Source organism: Hyalella azteca, unplaced genomic scaffold, assembly GCF_000764305.2.
Source record: "Hyalella azteca isolate HAZT.00-mixed unplaced genomic scaffold, Hazt_2.0.2 contig6408, whole genome shotgun sequence".
Classification (NCBI taxonomy): domain Eukaryota; kingdom Metazoa; phylum Arthropoda; class Malacostraca; order Amphipoda; family Hyalellidae; genus Hyalella; species Hyalella azteca.
Genome location: NW_025936571.1, coordinates 519,135 through 540,370, shown reverse-complemented (window position 1 = coordinate 540,370; position 21,236 = coordinate 519,135).

Sequence of the window (21,236 nt, the reverse complement as noted above, 5' to 3'; positions counted from 1 at the left end):
GATTTTTTGGCAGAGTCCGCAGTTACGACCGCTTTTGAGTATTTGGTGCTGTGAACACGATACTATGAACACGATATTATGAGGATTACAGATTATGAACATGACTATGATGATTACAGATTATGAACATGACTATGATGATTAAAGACTATGTCCACGACTATGATGATTATATACAATAAAAACGGCTTGAGCTTGCATTTCGAGCGCAGGTTGCCGGCGACTCCCCACAGAGGCGACCTGACCTATCCGCCCTCAAGTTAGCCTCAGAGCGAAGAGGCTATGTCGTCACGCTCACGTTCTTAACGTACTTCGTGCTCAGAAGAAACTGAATTGCTCCAGATTTCTTTAAAAACGATGACACAAACTGCGTGGCTATAAGAACAGGAAACGTAAATCATCTGAGATACGGTTACTTCGAATTAATTACTAATAATCACTGTCTGTCATGCAATTTCCGGATTTTTTTGCTGCGATTTTTTCTTCGACATTAATCGAATACTCTTGTCAGTTCACGTTCGTTTCCATTGCATGCACAATTGCACATGTGACATCAAAAGTGATCAGACTTGATAAAAAATGTTTTCCTTCGCATCAAAACGATACATCTAACATGAAACAGGGACACATTATTTGAAACAGAGCACGTGGACTGGCACCCAAGTGAGATGTATAACTTCATAGGCATCAATTGAGACAGTCGCGTCAGGTTCGTTATGTGCAATTGGCGCTGGCCATTGCTGAATCAGTCGCAGAAATCAATGGTCGTTTTGATTGCAGAAAATTCGACAGTCGTCTCTCTTATGAATCCGCAATTCTCTCTTATGAATCCGCGACAGTCCACGATTCTATATCAAAACGGCCTACATTAATACAATGTGTACGGATTAACCTAAAGATAGAGATATAATAGTGCTGAATTTAGAAATCATTGAGAAACATCACAACCGGTATTATTCATTGTGGCAGCCAAACGATAGATATTTAACATAAAAACGGATACCTGAGACGCGTAATAAATTTTGATTTCTGTAGTAACTCATCCAAAAGGTGCAAATGATTTTTGGTCGATCACATTATGATTTCAGTGACCTTTCACGACGCTCATAATTCTCGCTGTAAATAAGGTGTAGGGCCTTTTAATTTGAGATCACATATAAGGTCAACGTTCTTTCTGGTGCACATGCGAGCACGCCCCGCACGCCATAAGGAATATTGGGCGTATCCACTGTCTTATTTAGGCTCCGTGAAGAGAAAAACTTGAGCCTCAACTGCTAAAATTAGAGAGTAAAGTAAAAAAATTCAAAAGAAAACATATTTTATTACAAAGGAAAAGTTCGTTGAATGAAGTTTTATTTATCTGCACGCAAGCAAGGATTAACAAGCAAGGATTAATACAGAGCGAAACAAATTCAATGTAGTTGAAAAATGTAATCTAAAGCTTGAGTGTCTGTTAAAATATATATGTTAAAAATAACTCCTATAAATGGAGCTATATGACTTACGAATCATACACTGGGCATTCAAATACTTGCAAATTGATTTACTGGATATATCCGCATTAAATAGTTTAATAATTGCAATAAATTTATTTAAAATTTATTTACAATGATTGTGTATAGGGTAATAGCTCAGTACTGCGATTCAAGACACGTTCCTCATATGTGCAGTGCAAAAAAAAATTGAAGGACTTGCCATCAGTGAATGTTTGTTTAACTCAGACAGAGTTATGACTTCAACAACGGGATTACTTGAGCTAGCGTCTCAGGAAGTTTGTGTGCATGGCCTCCATGCTTCGCAACGTTTCAAACCATCAGCAGGTATCATGAGTATCAATCTTCAGAAATTGAAATAATCTCAGTGCCATTGAAGAACGAGAGAAACTTAGCAAACGTGCAATATTGTATACCTTTCTGCCATTATCTTCCTCTCTACCTCTTGGCTTGGGAAAAAATAAACTGAAAGTTGATTGGAAGATTACATCTCGAGCTTCGTCACTTAAATTTTTATTAAAAATAAATATATTTTTATCCAGCAATAGTTTTCCATCCAGTAATGTTGATAACACTGTTATAAATACTGTGAACAGGATAGCCTCTTATCTTGATGTTTGCAATACGAAATGCCCGAAATGATTGGATATATCATAATGTTGAGAGCATAACAGTTCTGCGCTCTACTCTATCTACAAAATTGTCTTCTTTTCCGCTTGACATCTTTAAACTCCGAGTATATCCTAATAACTTACAGTTACTGAGTCGCAACTTTGAACAGAAGCTGATTTTAAATACCAACGACGGATACGTCGAATATTTCCTTATTGAGCCAGATAACAGACGAGTACAGCTTTCAAAATTCGACAGTTCATTCATTACATTTCGTTTTAATGCAACGGGCAGCATTGAGTTTAAAGATCTCAGCAGTGTTCAGTCATTGTAATTCTTTTTTATTTTTTTTTTATTTTGGTGTTATTCATGAAGCTTTCACGTTATTGTAAAAATGGATTACCAACAGAATTGGAATTTCCAGAGAAGTAATTTCATTTGCAAATACTTGGACCAATCCGAAAATTTCAAAGTGATTAATGATACTTACAATTTTTCGGGATTAGTTCATGAATTTTCTTTCGCCCATAGCTAAGTAATCAACCAATAGATCAATGGATTAAAAATCTATGTTTTAAATATGGGCATGAAAAACCCCTAATAGAGTCTCAGCCTAAGTTGATTGGTAGTAGGCGAGAACCGCCCGCTATTGCCAGCAAGTCGGGTGAATGAAGCCAGCAGCGGCCGAGCTAGGCTGCGTCCGCTCGATTTTAAAGTTGCTCTGTCCTCAGGTCCCGGTGACCTCTCAGCGGGTACGACGAGAGGCTCCACCGGCTTTGTAAAATAGCTGCTAGGAAGGCGAAGAGAGAACACGGATAAAAAAGTATTCCAGGATATATTACTCAATTATTTTAATTGACGGTGAAACAATTATGGGGTCACCTTTCTGTCTCCTTAGATTAATTTTCAAGAACGTTTGTTAACATCTTCTAAACTAATTGCTTCCTACTCTCTACGGTTCGGCCCGACGCGTCGAAACTTAAATCAGAAAATGCCTGGCAAATTTTTTGAGTGAAAATTGTACGCACTATAATAGAGAGACTGGAATGAACTAAATATCTGAAGCTTGTTAGTATATGTAAGCCATTTGAATTCAAGCTTATTCAGTGGAATGAGTTTCCATAGCTCGATGGGTCAACATGTTATGTTTGATGGCTGATTTAGAACCAGCCGCTTCAAAAAATTTTTTGATGCAGACAAATGTTTTCTGTGCATATGAGATATCTTAAAGCGACCAATCTATGACGAACAGTTCAGATTCATGCATGAGTAATGTCATACAACCTGGCGCAAACTAATGTTTTGCTAGGTTCTTTTTCATTTTATGTACAAATTATATAATTTTAATTCCTTCACGCGTACAATGTTTTCACCATAAAAATGAGAAATTTTAATTACAACTTTAGGTGTCATTCTGCGATTTGGTTAGTTTTAAACTCAGCTTCATGAACTCGCATCGATCGGCTTCATCACTTTTAGTAAAAATTGTCAACTAAATAAGCATAGCAACAAAATTGTTTGAAAATATGGCTGTAATATATGTGAAATTTTCAAAAAGATGATTTCTAAGTTTTAACACATAAAATATTTTTAACATTTTTGAAAGATGACATCGTGACATTTATAAATTTACAAAAGCTATGAAAGATTACTCCCAACACTTAATTGATACGTTCGCAAGAAGTGTGAAAGATGACTCCAACAACTTGCTTATATTCTTTCTCTTTTAACTCAATTGTGATAACAATCCCGTTAAGCGAACGCAAACACATAAAAAACGAACATATACAGCGCTGCATGCATAGCAAAGACGAACTAACACTTGCATCAAGAACATAAATACTGTATTCATTTGCATCAAGGACATAAATATTGTACCCTTATTGCATCAAGAACATAAATATTGTACCCTTATTGCTTTATGGCGGCGAGACAAAACCAAGATTGTCCTTCACGACGCAGGAGTGTGGCAACTGTCGCATTATACGTCACACCAAATTGAATAATCACCGACAACGGAAAACCAAAAACTTTCGTGCAAATTCTGTGGATTTAATACTTCTTTGAAAGAAACTGCTTAGTTTAACCCGGAATAAACTTTTGCAATTCGTATTGATGATTTCTTGATGCCCCAGACCAAAAAAGTTTATAGTGCTGAAAACATGAAACATTGGGAAGTATATAGTAACATTTTTATTTGCGAGACTTCAACTCAGAAGGAAATGATAAATTATTCAATGCATAATGGTATTTTTAAATTGTTCTGTTTTCAGAAAAAAAAATGATGCCTTCACTCATAGAAGCGCGGTTCTGCCAAGTTGCAGGTTGGCGCCTATGCAGTGTGAGGTCCGTACTATACAAAGCGAATAGGGCACAAATAACGCATTGTCGCGGCTGTTGCACTGCGTGGCCTTCGAAGTAAATGCTTTATGCATAGGTACGCATACTCCACGAACCTAGAACTCGCTCAACTCCTTCGAACAATTGAATTTATTCAGTGGTTAGTGACGACAGTAGCCTTTCCGGGACGATCTGGTGTGGTCCAAGATGCCCCGAGAATATAGTTGCTTGTTATAGGTTCTAGAACATTACGGTATCTCAGTGCGGCATCGTAAGATATATAAGAAATGGCTAACGTTGCATTGCATCATGCCTAGGACGTGGATTTCCATTAATAATCGTGTTATTAACAGACCTTTTTATCTCATACAATGATGGATGTTGGCTGTTGATGGATGATGATTCCAATGATGGATGTTGTTTAGCCCATGTCTAAAAACTGATGATTTCAGTTGAGACAACCAAAGAGCCAGTAGATTGGCGTCATACTATTACCAATGCTGGAATAAAATGCGTGTTAGTTCAACAGAAATGTGCACAAACTGGTAACGTTGATAAGTAACTTCATAAAATATTGTTTGGTGATCCCTCTTGTGCACTCGTGAGTTGAATAAATTCGTTATGTGGACCAAATATTGCCGCAAGCGTCTTAATTAATTGAAAATTAATAAATTTCTAACAGCATTTTCTATCGACGTTTCCTACACTAATGTTTAGCTGGTGATCTGAGTCACTACTGATAATCCCTATATAAACAAACAAATTTTTCTCGAAAAAGCTTCGATAATAATAAAGTTTCTATAAATATGGACACCATTTGTGTCCATATTGAAGTGCATTGCTTAAAGTTCAATAGTTACTGTATGTTAATTAACTGTTACTCCTTGGTCGTTTCCAGCGTAATCATATTTTACTTTGAACTGTTAATAGTACTGAATAATCTTTCTCAAGTATGGCGGTGATGCATTTACGTTGCAAAAGCAGAAGACTGTGACGTTGTCGCAGGATGAATGTTATAAATGTATTGTGAAAAGCAGGGAAAGAATGTGTATATGCGCAACCTACCTTCCCGGTTAATCCAGATTGCGCATGACTGCAAAAAATAGCATTGCATTTGTATGAGTTTTATTGACGCCTTTATGCCAATATAATCAGTATCTTCTATTGTCTTTCCTCTACAGGAAGAAGGGATTATTCTTTACCAACTTAAGGAGAAGCGGTATTGTCAAACAATATATTATCGGGGCGATACTACGAACGTCCATGAGGCTCTACATTGTCTCCATTCATGAGTATTGTTTTATAGATCATGATCCGCACACTTCCATGAACCTTCCGAGAACCATGACCTCTGTGAGCGCCAACACGGTTGTGGCTGCGACGTATTGCGTGCGCTTTGCACTCACGGCGGCGCGTTGTCTGCTTCTTGGAAAAGCTCTGCTTGAGAGGCACGGTGCTTGGGAACCCTGGCGCCGCTAGAGTGCGTTGCTACTTATAGCCAGAAAAATAGTATACCCTCGAGCTAGGATCGTAAACCGATATTTTTTAAACAGTTTAAAATACGGGTACGTAGTTCACTGGTCATGGTCTTTTTAAATGTGTATGTTATTATGTGTATGCTTATATTATCAATTTATCATTCATTTATCCCGGCTCCTTTACAAATTTATTTCTACCCAATCAGTGTTGTCAGTACTGGTGTACGATGTAAAATCAACGTCTCTATTCCCTGAAAACTGACGTAAAATTTAAATGCAGCTGCAAGCGGGAAGGTACTCGTAAGTAGCCTTTGTTTTTGCTCTCAAAACTATGGTAACGATCAATGTTCACGTGTAGCGAGCGCACGTTTAGGAATCTACACGAAGTAAACAATAGTAGGCCTCCGATTCCCACTTTTCGCCCACTATACGCGAATTTGTATGGCGCCTGTTAGCTCGTACCACCATGCAACGCAAGGCCAGTTCTGACATAAGCAAGTCGTCAAGTACGAGCTTATCACAACCGTCGGCTAATGAATCTGTCGATTGCTGTAAATTATGAACTGTGCCCAAAACATGGACGTCATAAGCCATCTTAGCTCGCTTGTTCTGTTGAATTTTATTGGAATTAGTCAATCAGCATTTATCTCGAGTAGAAAATAATTCAGGACGCATTGCACAAACAATGCCCTTCATAGTTACTACTCTCATCTAGTTTAGGGAATAAAAATTCAGTGAGAAATTGCTTCCTTTTTTTAACTAATAATGTTTAATTTTCTTCGCAACTTGAGAATAAAATACCCTCACATCTTGAATCCACATTTATACTTTACCTGCGTTTAAGTTTCGCCCCACACATTCGTTTCCAACTACGATGCAGGGATGCGTAGAAATTTGAAATGAAAAAATCATTCCTGACAGTGAGCCCAAATTATGATTGCCAAGTACAACAACTCAAGGCTGCAATTAGAACAATATTGCTAGAGTTGTTTATGTGGTCTGTTGGCTGCTCTAAAAATGAATCGGCTTCTTCAAAATACATTTGAATTAAACTTCAATGTTGAAGTTCTATCATAAAAACTCAAAATGATAGATGGTGACTTGCACGTTTTCATATTCATGCTATACGCTTCGTAGACTTCTTTTTGGAAGGAAGGAATCAGCTTTAATAGAAAGGGTTTCCGACACGAAACTTAATCTGTCATATTTAAATACTAATGATAGGGAGAAATAAGGCCCAGCTAATAGCTGGCGTTCTTCGAGGCAATTCCAGAGACTTCGAAGAGAACGATTTCACCTGCTGTTTTTTTTTTGTGGGCATCCGCAAAGCTGTGGCGGCACTTGGAAACCCTTCGCGGTTGGCACCCCTGACTTTTGGCCTTCATTGCTAGCTTCAACACGACTGCTCAATTTCCGCTGTACAATTATTACGATGAAGCTAATACATCAATCCAAGTATGCCGATTTGGAACGTGAATGGAGGAAAAAATTCCACACTTTATTCTTAATTGAAGGAACTTGAATATTTTGGTATAGTGTAAAATTTTATTACAACAATAATGCTAATGAATCAAAACCATATAGAGTCGTAGACAATGTGACCGTGTGACGACAACGAATGCAGACTCTGCAAGAATTCAGTTCGGTCACCTTGAGCTCAATTAATTCTCGCCTTACCAACCGAAAGATAAGGGTTCTGAATTTACATAAAAGCTTCAGATTTGTTTAAATTGAGAAAAAATTCTATCATATTTGCGGAAATATCTTAAGAAGTTGAGCTTTAGTGCATCACATCAAAACAAGCTGCCTATTTTTCCACAGGTAAACTTCCGTCGGTGTAGCATTTTTGCACTCCGAATTTCTTGCATCTTACCCCATAAATACTTCAGATAGGTGACCGAGAGGCTACAAGTCCTCGTCAAATGAGAAATAATCGCATTGGAGCATCCTGACACCGAGCTGCGTACGTGACGCACCTTTGACTACGTAATGTCTCTCATGCAACGGGATTTATTTATCTTGAGCTACGAAATATATCCTGGGCTAACAAATATATCACGGTCTCCACGATTTATCTTGAGCTACCAAATGTATCCCAGGTTACCAAACACATACCAGACTCCAGGATTTACCTTGAGCTACCAAATGTATCCCAGGTTACCAAACACATACCAGGCTCCAGGATTTATCTTGAGCTACAGAATACATTCTAAGCTATGAGAATATTTATTGAGAAATGGCCTACCAAATACATCCTACATTACTGGATTTATCTTGAACTCCCAACAGTTTCCTGAGTTACCATGTTCGGGTGTACCTGCTGTATTGAGCTCAGCGGTGACTGCAACGTATACCGGTACACTGTTGAAATATATTACTTTTTTCCCGTTCATTCCTTTTCGAAAATTTTCACTAGAAACACATACATAGGTACTCAATCTCTGTGTTTTTTAAATTTCTTGAACATTTCTCTTCTTCTTTCGTAGTTTTTGATAATTTCATTATGTTTCTGCGAGACTAAATAAATTTTTGCACCTCAATTTTTGTCAAAAAAATGACATCAAACGAATCTTTTTGCGATCATTCATTCATAATAAGGCAAATTAAATTCTCCAAGGTTAAGGACAGTATAAAATGAAAGTGAATTGAATTCCCGTCTTATGATAGGAATAATAATTGTGCATTTGCCTTATTAACTTGTGGTCGTACAGTGATGTCACCACAGTGTCTCAAAAGCAATCAAGGTCTTCAATGACGTCTTTAAACATCGTAATACAATTTCAAGACGGGAATATGAATTCATACTCAGTCCGTGTTTTCGGCGCTCTAATAATATTTATATAACACTATTATGTATAAATGAGATCTGAATAATTAGTGGATGACGTGTTAATGAGGTTTAAATAACGTTGACATAATCAGTTGATCAAAGGCCACAATAATTGTGTTATGTTCCAAATAATTATCTTCTGAATTTAATTATCTTCTGAAATCTGAATTTCTAGCATCACTAACATGTATTCCAAATCTGCTGCAAGATGTACGACGCACTCAGTATTTAATCTCGCAAAAAAATTATGAATAATTTACAATAACAGGCATTGAATTGAACCAGCTACGCAGTTGTTATACCGGATTCAGAATGTACAGTTGAAGGTTTAAAAAAAATTGTTTGCGATATAGAAGAGTAACGAATAAAGCTGCTGCGCAATTTACACTCTGGATATGGAATGTTTTAGCTTATGCAAACCTGTTTGGGTTTCATTTTAGGCTTGCCCGCGTCACTGCGTCGCGTCGGCAACCGGTTCTGGCGGTTGTCCAGACGCGCCGTTTTCGAGGTCAACACAAACCGCATTGATTCTGCTGAGTTTCGCGCGCTCTCATCTGCCTTCGGTGCTGATAACGCCGCCACAGCACTTAAGTCGCCGGCCTTCAATATAAACGGTCTATTTTATAAACAAAACTGAACTACATCTTTCCAGCGCGATCCAAACAGCTTCGTAGTCATCATGTGGTTATCAAACCCAATAAATCTTAGTTCTGATCAGTATTATAAGGTTTTCAGTGACCAGCAGCGAGTGCGGTGCCAGCGGAGTGGCGACTTGTCTGCCATTGACGGTACCCCATTTTGCTCCTCAACATTTGCCCTTTTATACGGCCGAAGTATAATTGTTATCGAAAGATCACGTGTTACATAACTTATGTGCGTGGTATTCAAATAAAAACTGGTTCTATTTGCGATTTTTACATGTTAATTTAACAACTGCATCTCTTCAATGCAGTATTTTGTGTTTTCACTTAAAAAAAGACATCACCTGTTTTACTTTCATTTAATGAATCGATGGCAACGTTTATTGGTATGGCCGTGACATTTTCAAAAATTTTGCAGTATGCTTGTTGTTCGCTCGCTTTCTCCGCGATAAAATTATTTTTTTTTGTGTGTATGACTGCTTTATACTTGGAAAATCTTCGAACAGCTCCCTGCATTCGCTGAAGCAACATAATACGAGCACAATAATTTCCTATAATTATTCTGTGCCGTGGACTCACCTGTTGGCTAAGCATCGACTCTTTATGCGCAGTTCATTTCTTAGAAGCTCATGCAGGCAGCCGAGGTTGCTACGCGTCCTGTGGCCGACCTCAACGATAAACCTGCTAAAAATAAGTCGTAAAAACCCCCAAGTACAACATTTTATCTGAATTTCTGCTGCTTTAAGTTTCTAATTTCGTTCTAATATGTTTATATTTTTACCAAGTCTTGATTGCGATGAGTTTCATACGAATTCTAGCTTGACGAAATAGTGAACGGTATCCATCATCAATTAAAGTCAATGTGATCTCACGCACGTCACATAACCTGCCATCTGTCAGTTACATTACATAATGTACGCAGTTGGTTCATGTCTGATTTGAGATGCTGGCACCTGCTTATAAAATATACCCTCACAGGTTCTTAACTGGGCCAATGCTGTGCCCGAGGCACGAGGGTTGAGCAGGGACGTGCTCTTGAGAAGAGGGTCTCTGCCCGAGGGGCGCTCTGACGTCATCACGGCTCACGAGGGTCGTGGAGTGGCCAGCTCTTATTTATTCCTGCCTATCGTGCCAGGGATCACTGGGAGCGTGTCAATACTCTTGGAATATTTAACTTTCTAATTCAGTTGTTTTCAAAGGATATTTTTGCAACTGCAACGTCCGAAGGATAATTCAGGTCTTTGACAATACAATGCTCAGAGTTTAGCCACCAGCATTGTTTGGACAACTAAAATTGTATTTCAGATCAAAATTGTGAGCAATTCAACAAATAATGGGGGTGCGGTGTTCATTACATTAAAAACTTTTCTACGAATGGTCAATTTGTGAGGATATTGACTAGTATTTAGTTCTTTGCAGCACTTATAATCGTTCACAAATTTTGTGCTCTTGCACTGAAATGTTTAAATAATACAAAAAACGAATTGTACCATGGAAATTTTATTCCCCTCGTGAAATTAACAAATCAGAATACTTCAACATTCATAGTGCTGTCGCAATTTTATTCACACAGTCTGACTTCTAATATTTGTAAAATAACGTCCATGGCTTTTCAAAACCCTTGACACTAATTGAAGAGCGAGTAGATCAACCAAAATCAAGCAGCGTCCTCAATACGAATTTTTCCCTTCAAATTTTTAGCGAGGAGATCGCACCGCGTCAAGGCAGAAATCAAGGACAGAAATTAGATATACATAGAAATTGATTTCCCTTTGACTCGTCAAAAGAACTAATTTATGAACTTCAAAGCGACACGATTAACCGTTAAAAAAAGACTTGCGGTTTTATTGGGAATAATTTAGCACAACAGTTATATGATGTAAAATCACAAAAGTATTTTTTTGGGTGGAATAAGGGAGGTAATTACGTTGTTTACAAACGACTTCGTTAGTGACACTCGCTTTAAATGAGGCATTTTGGTATTTTTCATTATATCCATGCACTTGATCATGACATAAAACCTCTTGATCTTGTATTATTTCTGAAATGGAAAATAGTTTTTTGTCGATTATAATCTTGAGTGGTTAGATTGTGCGCAGTTTTTTCGAGTGCAGTATAATGGATGTACTTTATACTAGATTGTTGACAAGTACAACTTAGGAGCAGGCATTTCCAATCTCTTCGAAGGATGATTAAAATCCTCAGATTGTTATAGACAAAACTCTAGGATGATTATCACAATATTTGTCTGTTCAGGCAAACCATTTTCAAGGTCTTCGTAATTCCTTCAGGTTTTATTATTAAATTCCTCCAGTCAACATAATATTAACTCAACCAACGACAGAATTTCTTGCGTATTTGATTCAAGTTTACTTCAACGGGGCAAGTTCTCACGCGTAATCCAGTAACCAATAATCAAAATTCTGTTATTTGGAGGATTAAGCAACAGGCATATGAATTTGATTATTCAGACTCTCATTGATCGAAGTTCAAACAACCTAATAAAGATATTCAGGCTTGTTCATTAGTATAAGGTGGCAGTGGCAGCGTCTAGTGGTCAAGTTCAGGGAGCAATCCACCGACATGGGTGCGTGTATACACAGGGTGGAAGCCGTCACATGAAGCCTCGAGCAGAGCAGCTTCAACGGCTTTCTTCATCACGTTCTGGCGATTGCGTAGTTTGTTATTTCATGCCTAGTGCTTATCCTATTTTGATTCATCACCACAAGGCAATAAATTGTGTGATTTTTTCCTATGGGATGAAATTCTTTTGAGCAGGACTGAGTTATGTTCAGAAAATTACTTTTAAGGTTTAATGCCATCACCGCGGAAACCATGGGCATCACTATAATATCAAGAACTATGCTGGTAGTATGCAATAGCAATTATAGAACATTGAAAAATACATTATCTAAGGATCGCAAAATTTTACGCAAAATAAGTGCGACAGTGTTATTGCTTGGATGATGTTTGGCGAACAATAACACACTTCTAAATTTTATCTGATTATCTGTTAGCTTCGTCATGCACTTTGGGTAGAACTCTTGTGATAAAATTCGTTGCTGAACTTTCTTGGAATTCCCACTATCACTTTCACGACTCAGAGATCATTGAGTACGTTTGGACAGACTATATGTCTCATTTTAGATTGTGGCAAAACTATGAAGAAATAATCAATGGTAGAGCCGTTAGCCGTTTTCTCGTTCATTTCTCACATCGCCGGTCTCATTTATGCTAAACATTATATATAAAAATATCGTATAATATATATATATATATATATATAAACATAATATATAAAACTCTATTTCGCTTTCAATAAGAACATTAATGTTTACTGTTGAACGAGGTGATAGAGAATAACCGATTTGTGTGGAAATTAATGACTTCATAAATTTCTAAATTTTTTAGCATAAATTTCCAAACGTACTATAAACTATAGAGCTCCCTATCGATTTGATTCGGAATTTGTAGAATTCGGTCGTTCTTCCCACTGAATTGACATAACGCCACATTGTCCTTGAACAACCGAAGCTGTCTCTAATGTCCGGCAATACTGCGCGGCGTAGTCAAGTTACTGGTTCCTTGGCTGCAATATCTTTGTAGGTTTTTCCTCTTTTGGTTGAGGTTAATTTTGTAAAAACTCGCTCTTTTGATCAGGAACCTTTACACAGTTATAAACCATAACAAAAACTGCGCACGCTTGGCTCATGTAAATTTATAAAAATGTACATACACCGTACACGTAGTGAAATTGCAAAAAGATTCTGGGTTGTAACACTTAGGAGACCATGCTTCGAATTGGATACCAGATTCTTTCTCCCTTGGAAGGCACTTGTCTTATAAAGAATCAAAATCTAACAGGAGAGTATTGCTCGTGAACATACAGTTATATAATATTTTCTTTTAAACAATCCATGTTCCATCCTCGTGTTGTTTGTTTCTCGCAGCGTATGCGGAGCTGGGCTGAGGAAGCGTTGCTGCCGCCTGCCCCAGCCAATGAGCGCGCAGCATTTGGAGGTGTGTCTGGATTGAAACGCAAGTACGGCAATATGGGGCAGACATCGTACGATCGCTCTGATAGCCATGCTGCTGCGTAGTACGCACATGTTTCGTCCTCTGCCATCCACTAATTTTCGTCTAGATAGGTTCGTGTTTCATATTGAATAGAGTCCCATATTCAATTCCATCCTAGCATAGAATTAAAGAATTTTAGTGCCTGCCCACCGATGCCTAGTGATTCGGTATTGATGATTTTCAAAAAGTGAACGATTCCCACGGATTAGTTTCACAATAGCGCAAAGCTGATGCACATTTCGTGTTTCGAAGAAAGATCAGATTTATGCAATCGGGTACGTATAAGTTTGAATTATTTTATATGCATTTTACTACTGTAACAACCGCGCTAATGTCGCGCTCCCCTTCGTTCAAAGCGTTTCCTTAATTTCTCTTCCCTTCTTGCAGTTTTAAAAGTTTTTCTCGCGTCTTCATCTACATATATTGCAATTTATATGTATGGCAACAGAGTATTCATTTTCAATTCCTCCAATATTAAAGGTATGAAAATTACCGAACAGGTTTAATCCAATTGCTCTTTCAAGGCACGCATGACGTACAACCAAGCTTTCTCTCATGGGCTTGGATAAATAAAATAAGCATATGTTGGGTAACAACGTCTATTTATTCTTCTACGACTATTTCGACATATTCGCTTCTGTAAGAGTATTTGTATACATACTTACGTGTTAAAACGCACGATGCTTTGTCCTTGTAGGCCAGTTCCTTGCACCTGAATCAACATCTTGCTCGACCAGACGAAGAGTCAAACCAGTCACGGATATCAACTTCATTTGGGACAAGGCAAAACATACATTGATATTTGCCCATACTTTGTTCCGCTGCTACTATCTAAATAGTCTCTCCGACTTCCGAATTGTTCGGCAAGTCGAGTTTGGTTTCGGCATTCATTTGGTTTAAAATCAGATGTGAACGGGAGAAATTTGCTTCTTTATTTAGGGACAGTGAGTATTTTCACTTGCCTGATGCGTAGAAGTTGCACGCTCGCGCCGCTCTACTGTACGTGATCGCAGCTCGTGCCAGCTAGGGTACGTAATATAGGTCGCCCTTCTAGCCGTCGTGTCCCCATGAAATATTTAGAAATTTTTAAGACGACCCATCGGTGGCCGACGGATGGCCAAAAGACGAAGAGTAGTTATGCATAAGATATAAAGAGTATTTAATGGTTGTGCTCCGGAATATGAAGTAAATACGGGCTGTCACGAGCCATTAAAGTAATTGAAAGAAATAACCACAGTACCAGATCGTTCGTTGCCCACGCCTTAGGCTGAGCCAGTATGTAACCTAATCAGAGCATAATAAAAATTCTTTTCATTTGGCACACTCATAACGTAATAATTTTAGTTCGGAATCAAATTATTTGCCATGTAATGAGAAAAGAGTACTCGGATACCCAACAAATTAGGGCAATTAAATGGCCGCCAAGATATTTTGCGCTTCAAGGACAGAAAAAAGAAGTCTTGATGAGGGCGAGAAGTGAACACTTCCCGACCGTTCATGTATGCGGCAAAAATTTTGGTTCAAACTATTTGCTAAATCGTAAGTTTTAATGAGATTTGATACTAGAGTAAAATTGACATAAACGGACTATATTTTGTTATCGCTCGTGCTTATGATTCTTCAGTAGAAATTATTGCCCTCACTTGACACGTGCTGGCTTTTACAGACCCTCAACACTGCTGCGTAGCTCCTCAGCCTCTCCAACGCAGTAACAAAGAGATAAGTAGCCGCATCTCGCTCAGGTGTTATCGCGATGTTTTCCTGTATGAAAGCGAGGTGTGAAGTGAATATATCACTGAACACAAGACATCGCACTTACCGTGAATTTAGTTCACTTTGTCTGCTTCGCTATAGGCTACATCAAGGTCTAAGAAGAATGCAATGGCATTTACAGTGCAATCATGTCTGAAGTACAGTCACTTAACCATTCTGAAATGAAGCTCTGCAATCTATTGCACAGTTATTGAGGTGCTGTAGATTAATATTACGAATGAAGGTAAAAAATGTTGGAGACTCTTTTGCTACAGTTCTGCATAAAGTTTCGTCTTCTTTGCGATAATAAATTACAAGCTAATATAATCGCATGTGCGTGCATGCTAGGTCAATAATTATATTTCAGGCGCATTTGATTACCATCTTAAATTTATAGTGAAAGTTCAATTGTTCATTTGCTCGTAGGAGGGACGAAGAAGTTGCAATTTTCTAACGATTTACGTTGAAACGGAACCACTGGAAGCCGCCAGAGCTTTATTCATGTCACTCATGGTATAGCTAAACAAACTGTGGCATCAATCTCACAGATCTGCTGTGTCGGTGTTTGGTCTTCTGCCCCAACGTTTGCTCCAATCAGCACGGTGTTTAGAGGCCTCTAGCTTACTCAGCGTCTGTCTCTTTAAATTCGTTGCGAAATTTTGTTTGTTTGTTGGCAGAAAATTTTGTAATGGGTGCGACGCACGAGTCGCATTGAGTCTACCCCAAGCATCTATTTCGTCGGGTGACTGGCTACGTGACCAACGGCAGGTAGACAGTAGATGAGGGTGAGGGGAAGGTGGTAGATGAGTGTGAGGGGAAGGTGGTAGCTGAAAGGGAGGGGAGGTGGTAGCTGAAGGGGATGGGAAGGTGGTTGAGCGTGTTGAGCGTAATAACGGGTTAGGCGGGTAGACGAGCACTGTCTGCCGTCCAGTCTCATAACACGGCCGTGAAGTAACTATAGGTGTTGTGTAGCGTAGGCCGTTCTTTCAAATCCCTCGACTTATCAAATTTCTGCGATTGAGTTATCTCATTTTGCACAAATGCCTAGTCTAAGAGAGATCGGGAACTAATGAACTTTGAGTATTTGAAATTAAAAGGCGTGACAACTAAATATTTCGGCGATTAAATTCTTTTGAGCTAACGACCATTTTTACTGCAACGATTTTCTTTTTCGCTGTACGCACGTCGTCGGTAGTTCCTTTGGACACCCGTAGCAGTCTTCTGTAGCTGCGTCCAATGCGTTGAATGACCTCGAATTTGCGCGTGTTTTTCTCTAAAAAAAGCCAAGATATTTGGCGGCCTCGTTAGCTGCGCATTATCGCGCCCAACTGATACAACCTGCAACCACGGGTTGTTTGTTTACGTCTCCTTGGATGTTGACGTCGCAGCCAAGGTTTGTTTTTCTCGATCCAATTATAATTAACTTAGAAAGCTTAGACATAGATTACTTAATGACAGATCAACACTACACAATTGACTCTACTATTAAAGTATATGTATAAACATATTCTTACTATTACATAATTATAAGACATATCTATACCAATGTATCCATGCGCATTGTTTTACATATACAGTGTTTAAAAAAATGTGACTAAAAGTAGGTCTAATTTTCTTTTTCTCAACTTGGCAAACTAGATTTTTTCTAAGGAGACAGTATGGAGAAAATGGTACCGAATGATGTTATATATTTGGGATGTTACGGAAAATGACATTCTCTACCAAATTCCACAAGATATAAAATTCTAGATTTCGGCGGTAATCATTATTTTCAAATTAATAACATTTTATATGCCAATTCTGTGCGCATTAAAATACTAATGCTAATTGTTAAAGTAACATGTAAGATAATTTGTCAAGATTGCGGACGTCACCGAAACGATATGAACAGAAAAATACTATCTAGAAATATGAACGAATATTCGCAACTTCCGCACTAATTGAGCTTTTCTGTGATACTTTATTATTCTAATTCTTCAAATTTTTACAAACCAAATTTTTACTTTATCTCCATGTGGAAAAATGCTGTATGTTATTTTCGAATGATGCTCGCAACGTATTGTTTGATGATTCTAGAACAAAGACATGAAAAAAGCAATACTATTTTGACAATTCGATGCTGAGTTAACCGAAGAGCTTACGACCTCCAGAAATACTTCTAAACACTCACGTGCCCGGTTTTTAGAGCATTTTCTCATTTATGGAAAAAATGCACTATTGTGCTCGCCATGTCCGTATGTCTGTCTGTCCGTCTGCCTGTCCGTCCGTCCGTCCGTGACCTCAAGTTTTCGTCGACGAGAAAATGCGCTCTATGTCACTCACTGCAGTGAGTACTGAGTTATATTTTTTACTTCACTTACTCGTATTCTTGACGGAAAATGTGGCTGAGCAAGAACTTTACTCCATAAAACACACTGATCATAGGCGTACATATTACTCATTGCATGTTGTGTAATAAGCGTAATTAAATCTTTCACTCCTATGCTCGAGCGTACCGACAATTACTAATATTTCGATGGCTTATATTACAGTTAGCCCGTTATGTGGCCACCAAAACCCTAAATTAAGGCGCGTGCGCAGTTATGTCGCGATATGGTGATATCTGCAGCGTTATCAGAGGCTGTGCTATCATTTATCACAAAATTAACGTTCTGTACCACACTTAATTTTGTAACTTAAGCGACTTTCCGTCGCCCGCTTAACCGCAAATAAAGGAACCTCTTAAGCGCCGAGAGTAACTATCTTGTCAACACAACGTCTTTTATTTAGACTTGCCGCTCTACAATAATTTTATTTTCCTTTCTCGCTCCCAAAGTGTGATTAAAAACAACGAAATTTATTTTTAGTTGATTTCAATTGTTCGGTAATTTTATTTATTTCACAAATCCAGCCTTTGTTGTCTATCGCATCTGCAATCCATTAATACAAATAACGAAAAAAATAAACCTTATTCCTACTCCGGCAATGTCGAAATCACAATTATAGAATTCGGTATTAATAAACAAATGGTTACATATTATTCAATTACGAGAAAGCTGCATCAATCTGTATATACTCATTTTCCTCCAGTTATATTTTTATACAAGGAGTACTTATATCATTAGTTTCCTTAGATCACAACTAAACAAATAAAACACCCTGTAAATTCATCATATTTGTTGCTCATCACCATCATCATTTAAAGAGCTTAAAAAATAGAAATACAATCAAGAGAGGGAAACCAAATTTACGCGGAAGTGTAAACTAATATAATACCTTATAATTATTATAATAATACCCGATAAAATCGTATAAGAAACTTTAAAAACTATCGTTCACACTTTACCTTGTCTTAACAACGCTTAAAGTTATTATTCGCTTTAAAATGGTAATCGATAGTTCTTTTATGTTTCTTTGTCAGTTATTTAAGTATTTAGGTTTTAATCTCTTGCGTGTAAATTTTGTCTTTCTAGATCTGTTGATTGCATTTGCATTCCTGATGTTTTTGATCTGACGACTGAGGTGGTCTCCGAAACGTTTTCATTGAACATATAGGGAATTAACTCTGTGTTTTTTTCTTTTGCTTTTAAATCATCGTTTCGCATGACGAGAAATGGAGATTATATGCTGATAGCTCATCTCAGACTGCGCATCTTCATTTAGCCTCAATTTAGAGGAAACATTCGCCTCAAGAAAATATTCAACTTAATGTCGCTGTTCCTAACCATACAAGACGAGTAAGGAAGAACTTCTGATCAACCACATATAAGTTAAGTATATGATTATTCGATTATTCAATTCATTGAATTATAAAGCCACATATTTTCAGATTTGTTTCCTCGTACCCGATCAGCAGCATACATCAAAAGAAATCTGTTCTCGCTTCTTAAATCGTGGCTGTCAAGGCCCTTGTAGTCATTATAGGTTCAGGTTGTGCTTCTAATGAGGATCAGTTTGATGGTGTAGGTCTCACGTGTCGTCTCTAAGGAGGCTAATTCTTTCTTCGGGTACTTCCCGCAAAAAAGTCGAAACCCAAGAGTGTTCACGTTGAAAGGAGCTATTAAATTTGTTTTGTCCATAGACGATGACTTTTGACGCCATTAACTCTCAAGTTATGGTTCCGAACTTATTGCTACATGGCATCTCCCTCGTTGACAAGATTAAATTTAGTCATTTAACATTGTTAATAGTAGGACACTTATTGCGTGTGCAATATTTTAACCCCAGTGCTGCATCTCTCTTGGTTAGTTATCTCCACGTTACATCAGCTGACTGAGCTTTACCCAGAGCTTAACTCTTCATCCAATGTAAAGCAACTCGACTTTATCGATGCATCGGCGCTGCGAACGAAAAATTATACAAGCAACATCACTATGCGCCAGGAGCGAATACTTATAACTCCTGGATTAACTACCCGTATATAATGGACTGCTGAGAGCTATAGCTCCGTATTTAGTTAGTTCCAAATACTTAATTTTAGGCATAAACATTAGTTGCAGATTGCACACTTTTTCTGTACAGTGTAACTCAAGTTGAAAATAGTGGCGCACCTTTCCGCTAGTAAATTCATAAAATTCAACCATAGTTGCTATCTTATTAAATAATTCCTGTGTTCAGTTTATTATATCATACAAAGCATGCTTACCAACAATTCTTTATTGAATATTTTGTATAGAAGGCAGTCTACCGGTGTTGCCAGGCATGATATCGTTCTCGTAACTTCGCTGCCTAGATTGACGGGTCATCAGTGTTGACTTCCTCATATTGATTGTGCTGCACCTCGCAGCAAATCCTGATGCCAGCGAATGTCTTGCATTAACAAAGGAATCGATGCGAAAATTTATCCATTAGAAAAATTTTTAGGTATAAATAATTTCGTATTGCATCATCAGTGAATGTCTTGCATTAACAAAGGAATTAATGCGAAAATTTATCCATTAAGAAAATTTTTTAATAAAAAGTATTTCGTATTGCATAAGAAATTATTCTTACTGAAGATGAACTGACATCAGGGTGAAATTCATGATACAAATTTGTGTATGAGTATCACTTTTTCTCATGAAGTCTCTACTCATGACGTATATTTTCTTGCATATACACTATGATGAGAATAAGAATCGCCTGTCCCTTATTATAATTCTTTTAAACTTTTCACTGTATAATTTTTGTTACAGTGTGTGGTAGGAAATCATCTTCCTAATAATTAGTTAAACAAGCTTCTACCCGTATGTATGTGCCAGTGAATTCCAACTAATGCACATGCAAACTCAAGAAATAAAATTCGTAAACCTGTACTCAACCTAAATTGAATAATTTCTTGTTCACCGACATGATTGATTTATTCGTAAACATTTCAATTCAACATAGGTCGATCCGATTAGATCTGTATGCACACAACTAGAAACCGTCCTTCGATCCAAGATCAACTGCAGGCCTAGTTTAACTCCACAAACTATGTAAATGTTTCAAATAAGCTTAAACAAGTCGTAAATAACATACCCAGTAACTTTTCAGTGTCTGATTTTTTCGAGATTCCGTCTGCATTACGCAGTTGTGTTCCGTTGCTGAAGTTTGTCTGCATGAAGTTCGTCTACATTTCCAAACAACACAGCCACAGCAACACTCAAGGTTGCCGGCGTGTTGCTGGGGGAAGTATAATCGTGTGCACGACATCTGTACACGTACACATCTGTACACGTACACATCTGTACACGTACACATCTGTACACGTACACATCTGTACACGTACACTGCCTGCATTGTCGCTCGTGCGTGTACGCTAATTCTCATTCATGACTCATGAGGCCAATAAGCGGTGACCTACTAACGCATGAGCTGGAAACGCTGATAATTAGTGGTGCGTGGTGTGAACTGATGCTGGTGCGCGGTCATGCTGGTGCTGATGCGCGGTCATGCTGGTGCTGATGTACGGTCATGCTGGTGCTGGTGCGCGGTCATGCTGGTGCTGATGCGCGGTCATGCTGGTGCTGATGCGCGGTCATGCTGGTGCTGATGCGCGGTCATGCTGGTGCTG